We start from the raw sequence: 6200 nt of genomic DNA on the forward strand, positions 1-6200 counted from the left end.
AGCCAACTTTGACAAGCTCAGGAGGCTTGTCGGTGAGGCCTTAAGGGACCATGACCCCAAGGGGAGGGGAGTTCAGGACAAGTGGTTGCTCCTCAAGGGAGCGATCCTCAATGCGCAAGCTAATTCTATTCCATCTCGGAGGAAAGGAAGCAAAAGGGAACAGCAGCCCCCTTGGTTCTCCAGGGATCTAGCGGACCTCCTATGTCTAAAAAGAAAGGCCTACAAAAGATGGAGGATAGGATCCACCTCCAAGGAGGAATATCCTGCATTGGTCCTGTCCTGCAGGGAGCAGACCAGGAAAGCCAAGGCTGCAACAGAACTCCAACTAGCTACAAGTATCAAGGACAATTAGAAGTCCTTTTTTAGATATGTGGGGAGCCAGAGGAAAATCAACGGGAACATTGGACCCCTGCTAAACCAGATGGGACAACTGACAACCGACACCCAGGAAAAAGCCAACCTATTAAATGAGTACTTTGCGTCAGTCTTTCATCAGTCCTGTGGGACGCCTCTGACCATTACGGGACAGGGAGGCCTGGGTGAGGGAGATTCCCTGGCCTCCATCAATGCTGACCTCATGAAGGAACACCTTGAGAGGCGGATACCTTCAAGTCAGCCGGCCCTGACAGTTTACACCCCAGGGTACTCAAGGAGCTGGTGAGCATCATAGCTCAGCCTCTGGTACGGATCTTTGAGAACTCCTGGTGCTCTGGTGTAGTGCCTGAAGACTGGAAGAAGGCCAATGTGGTGCCTATCTTCAAGAAAGGGAGGAAAGTGAATCCAGCAAACTACAGGCCCATCAGCCTGACCTCTATCCCGGGGAAGGTCTTAGAAAAGATTATTAAAGAGGCCATTCTTAACAAACTGGCCGAAGGCAACATCTTAAGGGATAGCCAGCACGGGTTTGTTGTGGGTAGGTCTTGCTTGACCAATCTTATTTCCTTTTATGACCAGGTGACCTATCACCTGGACAAGGGAGAAGAGATTGATGTCATATATCTTGACTTCAAAAAAGCCTTCGATCTGGTATCTCATGATCACCTCTTAGCAAAACTGGCCAACTGCAGGCTTGGGTCCACCAGGATCTGCTGGCTGGGGAACTGGCTCTGTGGTCGGACCCAGAGGGTGGTAAGTGACGGATGTCCATCGTCATGGTACCCTGTGACCAGTGGGGTCCCCCAAGGCTCTGTCTTTGGACCCATATTGTTCAACATCTCCATTAATGATGTGGACAGTGGAGTCAGAAGCGGACTGGCCAAGTTCGCCGACAACACCAAACTTTGGGGAAAAGCATCCACACCTAAGGACAGAAAGGTGATCCAGGCTGACCTGGACAGGCTCAGGAAATGGGTGGACAAGAACCTGATGGTATTTAACACCAAAAAATGCAAGGTTCTCCACCTTGGGAGGAAAAACCTGCAGCATGCTTACAGGCTCGGCAGTGCTACGCTGGCTAGCACTATGGACAAAAGGGAATTGGAGGTCATGATTGACCACAAGATGAACATGAGCCTGCAATGTGATGCTGCGGCTAGTAAAGCGAGCAAAATGCTGGCTTGCATCCATAGATGCTTCTCAAGCAAATCCCAGGACATCATTTTCCCATTGTATTCGGCCTTGGTGAGGCCGCAGCTGGAGTACTGCATCCAGTTTTGGGCTCCTCAATTCAGAAAGGATGTGGGGAAGCTTGAGAGAGTCCAGAGAAGAGCCACGCGCATGATCAGAGGTCAGGAAAACAGACCTTACAACAACAGGCTGAGAGCCATGGGGTTCTTTAGCCTGGAAAAGCTCAGGCTCAGGGGTGATCTGGTGGCCACCTATAAGTTTATCAGGGTGACCATCAGGATCTGGGGGAACGTCTGTTCACCAGAGCGCCCCAAGGGATGACGAGGTCGAACGGTTATAAACTTCTGCAAAACCATTTCAGGCTGGACATAAGGAAGAATTTCTTTACTGTCTGAATCCCCAAGGTCTGGAACAGGCTGCCATCGGAGGTGGTTCAAGCGCCTTCATTGAATGCCTTCAAGAGACATTTGGATGTTTATCTTGCTGGGATCCTTTGACCCGGCTGACTTCCTGCCCCGGGGGCAGGGGGCTGGACTCGATGATCTTCCGAGGTCCCTTCCAGCCTGAATGTCTATGAAATCTATGAAACATGCTGGAAGAGCACAGTACTGTTCCACCTTTTGCATGCCAAAGGGGACTTAGGTGCCCAGGTGTGATTGTGTTCCACCCTAAATGAGTCCCTGGCAACATGTAAATGCACCTATTTTTCTAAGACATCATTGTCTTAGCCTTAAGAACAAGTTACATCATTAGTGATAACTGGTTTTCAGGGGCTCCAGCAGGATGAAATAGGATGACACCTAGGTGGAACAAAATCTAGCGTCATATCTCCATGACGCTACAAATGTCTACTGGCATAACGGATACGCAAGGAGCACTTACTTCATCAAAATGACAAACATCAGATTTTTTCCATTATGTCAAGGTAACAACTCCACCAGCAGAACTCTTGATCACATGCCTAAGATAGATAATTTTAAAAGACATTTAATGGGTGTGCTAGTAAAGCTCTCTTTTCAATCAGATATTTCAGTCCTGGAGGCATAACCTCCACATTTCCTGCCAAAGCATTCCCTGCAAAATCCAACATGACTGAAAGGGAATGTGTGTTGTTTGCTGGGAAGAAAAGAAAATTACTTATTGGTATTACATCTGTCTGAAACAACAGCATGGTTAGAAGCCAGATGGCAAGGCACTGGCCTTGCTTTATTTTCCTGATGTTCCAACTATGTATTATTTTCTGGGCCCTGAAACAGTAATTTCCTTAAACCTAAACATGTGCCTAACTTTAAGCAGCCAAGTAGTTCCCCTGAAGCACATTCATGTGCTAGAAGTCTTGCTGAATGGGGGCCATAGAGACTTTTTTATTCTTAACCAAGATCTAAAGCAGGCAAGCCTTGAGTTTCATCACCGTCAACAGCCGTATGGTTTCCGCTGCGCTCCAAAACAGGACTTTTGAATATAAGGGTCTTGATTTCATCGCCAAAGGAGAGATTTGCACTGCTGAATTCAGTGCCTGTCTCTGTCTGATGCGAGAAGTCACTACCATTTGCAATCCTGTTGCTAAATAATCATTTTCTCCTAAAGGATTCAATCTGGGCTGTAGCAAATGTGTCGAGGCCCCGGGGGACTCCAACGAAGACACTTAGGTTCTCCTTTCTTAAACACGAAACTCTGGCAATGTTCAAGAATTCTTGATGTGACTTTAAAGACTGCAATTCCAGTAGAAACTCTTGCCCTACATTTTCACTCCACAGCAGGTTTCTAGGCCATGTACTTTCAGTAAGACACAGACTTTAAAGTTGTGGCAGTAGGTATAAAAAAGACATTAATGAGAGAAGACAGCTAAACTTTATCCATATTAACAGGGATTGCCTGAGAAGTTTTCAAACTAATAAAACCCCTTTTCTTTATTTAAAAAAAAAGGATTTTTCTGTTTAAATCCCACTGTTCAGCTACTCTGATCTAATTTGGATTTGGATAAAGCAAAAAAAGATCGATAATCTAAATTACGAGCTCTTAAAGGGATGCTGCCTTTGTCAGTCATCCATGATTTGAGAAGAGGAGCCATCCAATAAACAATAGGCAAGGGGCATCGTTTTGCTTTTCCTTGGTTTTGGTCAGAAAGCAGCAGGTCAGTCTGTAGAAGGTGAAAGCCAGAATGAAACAGCCAGTCACACCGCAGGAAAAAAGGACAACGTTTCTGAGCAGCAGCCAGCCACCAGCTTCAATCCCTGGAAGGCTTCCAAAGGCCTCCAAACCATCACACAAGTCATCAGACTGCAGCCACAAGACTAGGGTGGGCTTCCCCCTACACCCATCTTATGCAGCACCACATGCATGTACCATTGTGCAGAGACTGCAGATTCACAGAGCCCTGCAAACATCTAAGGACATCAGTCTGCGACAGTGCTGGCAGGAAGACCTCACAAGGTCACCTACTCCAGCCCCCTCCTCAAGGCAGGATCTTCCCTAACTAAACCATCCCAGCCAAAGTCAGCCTTGGGGGTGATCGATGTGGGCAACCACCCAGGGTGCCACGAACAGGGGGCACCACACATGCTGGGCTGGGGCTGGCAGCCCGTGGAGGGAAGCAGGAGACAGCTCTGGCCGAGTCTCGCCTGCATGCAGATGGTTGCATGTCGGGCCTTGGGGGAGCCCCACAGTGGTCACTGGAGCCCCCATGCCAACTCTCGCAGGCCATTCATTGCAGGCTCCTGCTCCCTCCACTTTGGCTCCACAGAGCTGCAGTCGGTGGTCCCTGCCCAGCTCCCCAGTCCATCGGACAGAGCCCCTCTGTAGCAGGGCAGAGGTGTCAGTGATTTGGGAAGGGTGCCAGAGGGGGGCACAAAAATACAAGTTTGCCCAGGGTACCATTTTCCCTAAGGCCAGCTCTGATCCCAGATACATGCCGGTCCAATCTGCTCTTGAACATTTCCAAGGATGGAGACTCCACCACTTCTCTGGGGAGCCTGTTCCAGTGTTTTACTACCCCGTAGTGAGAAAGATCTTCCGAATATCAGTGCTCGACCACCCCATAGTCAGAAAGTTCCTCCTAATCTCCAAATCTCCTCCTAATCTAAATTCCCTCTGCTGTGGCTTCAGGCCATTGCTCCTAGTCCTGTCCCCTATGGCCATAGAGAAAAGCCCATCTCCATCATCTCCATAATCACTGTGCAGGTATTTGAAGACTGTTATCAAATCTCCCCCCAATTATCTCTTCTCCAGGCTAGAGAACCTGAGCTGTTTCAGTCTTTCTTCATAGGTCTCATCTCCCAGCCCCCTCGTCATTTTTGTCACTTTGTGCTGGCCTTGTTCCTGTCTGTCCCCACCCTTTCTGAAGTCTGGGGCCCAAAACTGGACACAGGACTTCAGGTGAGGCCTCACCAGTGCTGAATAGATCAGAAGAATCATTCCCCTTGATTTGGAAGCGACACTCCTGTTAATGCAACCCAGTCTGTTGCTGCTGTTGGCTTTTTGGGCAACAAGAGCGCACTGTTGGCTCGTCTTCAGTTTATGACCACCGTAAGCCACTGGTCTTTCTGTGCGGTAGTTTAACCCTAGACATCCCCTAGATCAGGGGCAGGCAATTATTTCGGGCGGAGGGCCAGCTGCTTAACAAGGTTTGGTGAGCTGTTGAGGGCCACATGGGTAGCCCTGCCCCTTGACAGGTGCCCCTCCCCCTGGCCACCATCTTGGGACCAGAAGTCCCAACCCTAACCCCTGACTTTTGCCACCAGAAGTCCCTCCCCTTGCTCCCTGAAAATACTCCTTTTGGGAGGGGGCTTGCCATCTTAGAACCAGAAAAAAACACCTCATACACTAACAGTCAAACACCTACTATACCATATTTTAATTTTATTACAAAAAATATTTTGTCATGATTTGTGTTTGTGTACTGTATATAGAGGTGATTGCACAGTGACTCAAAAATAAACTCAGAGTAGACATCAGGAGGCGCTACTTCACAGTCAGGGTGGCTGGGATCTGGAACCAACTTCCAAGCGAAGTGGTGCTGGCTCCCACCCTGGGGTCTTCAAAAGGAGGCTAGATAGGTACCTCGCTGGGGTCGTTTGACCCCAGCATCCTTTCCTGCCAGGGCAGGGGGTTGGACTTGATGATCTGCTCAGGTCCCTTCCGACCCAACCAACTATGAAACTATGCTTAGAGCCAACGGGGCCACTGGTCTGATCCAGGCCAGCAGCTCCTCTGCTTGTTAGTCCCATTGCGTAACAGCAGCAAACATGAAACCAGGCAAGGAAGCACAAGGGCAAAGCTGGATTTAGTCTTTCTTCACTGAGACTGCATAAGACCCCACACAGAAAACCTCTCCCCTAGGAAATGCTCCTGGTTCTCTAACTTTAGATATTTATTCCCATCTCCTTTAAAACTAAGAAAAGAGGGTAAGACTGAGGGCTCACAGTATGTTAGCAGGGACTGCAATATCAATGGGCTTTGGACTAGGCCCACAAGCCCAAGGAGCCAGGCATCAGCACTGAGCAGAGTGCCCCCCACTGCTGCTGGCCCCATTTCCTGCCACGACTCTGCACCACGGTGGGGAGTGTGGGAGGGGTCCCCATACCCCCCCCACCCTTACACCCACACCCTGCGTGTGGCGGGCCCGCAGGGGGGGG

Source organism: Alligator sinensis, unplaced genomic scaffold (assembly GCF_000455745.1).
Source record: "Alligator sinensis unplaced genomic scaffold, ASM45574v1 scaffold564_1, whole genome shotgun sequence".
NCBI classification, from domain to species: Eukaryota; Metazoa; Chordata; order Crocodylia; family Alligatoridae; genus Alligator; species Alligator sinensis.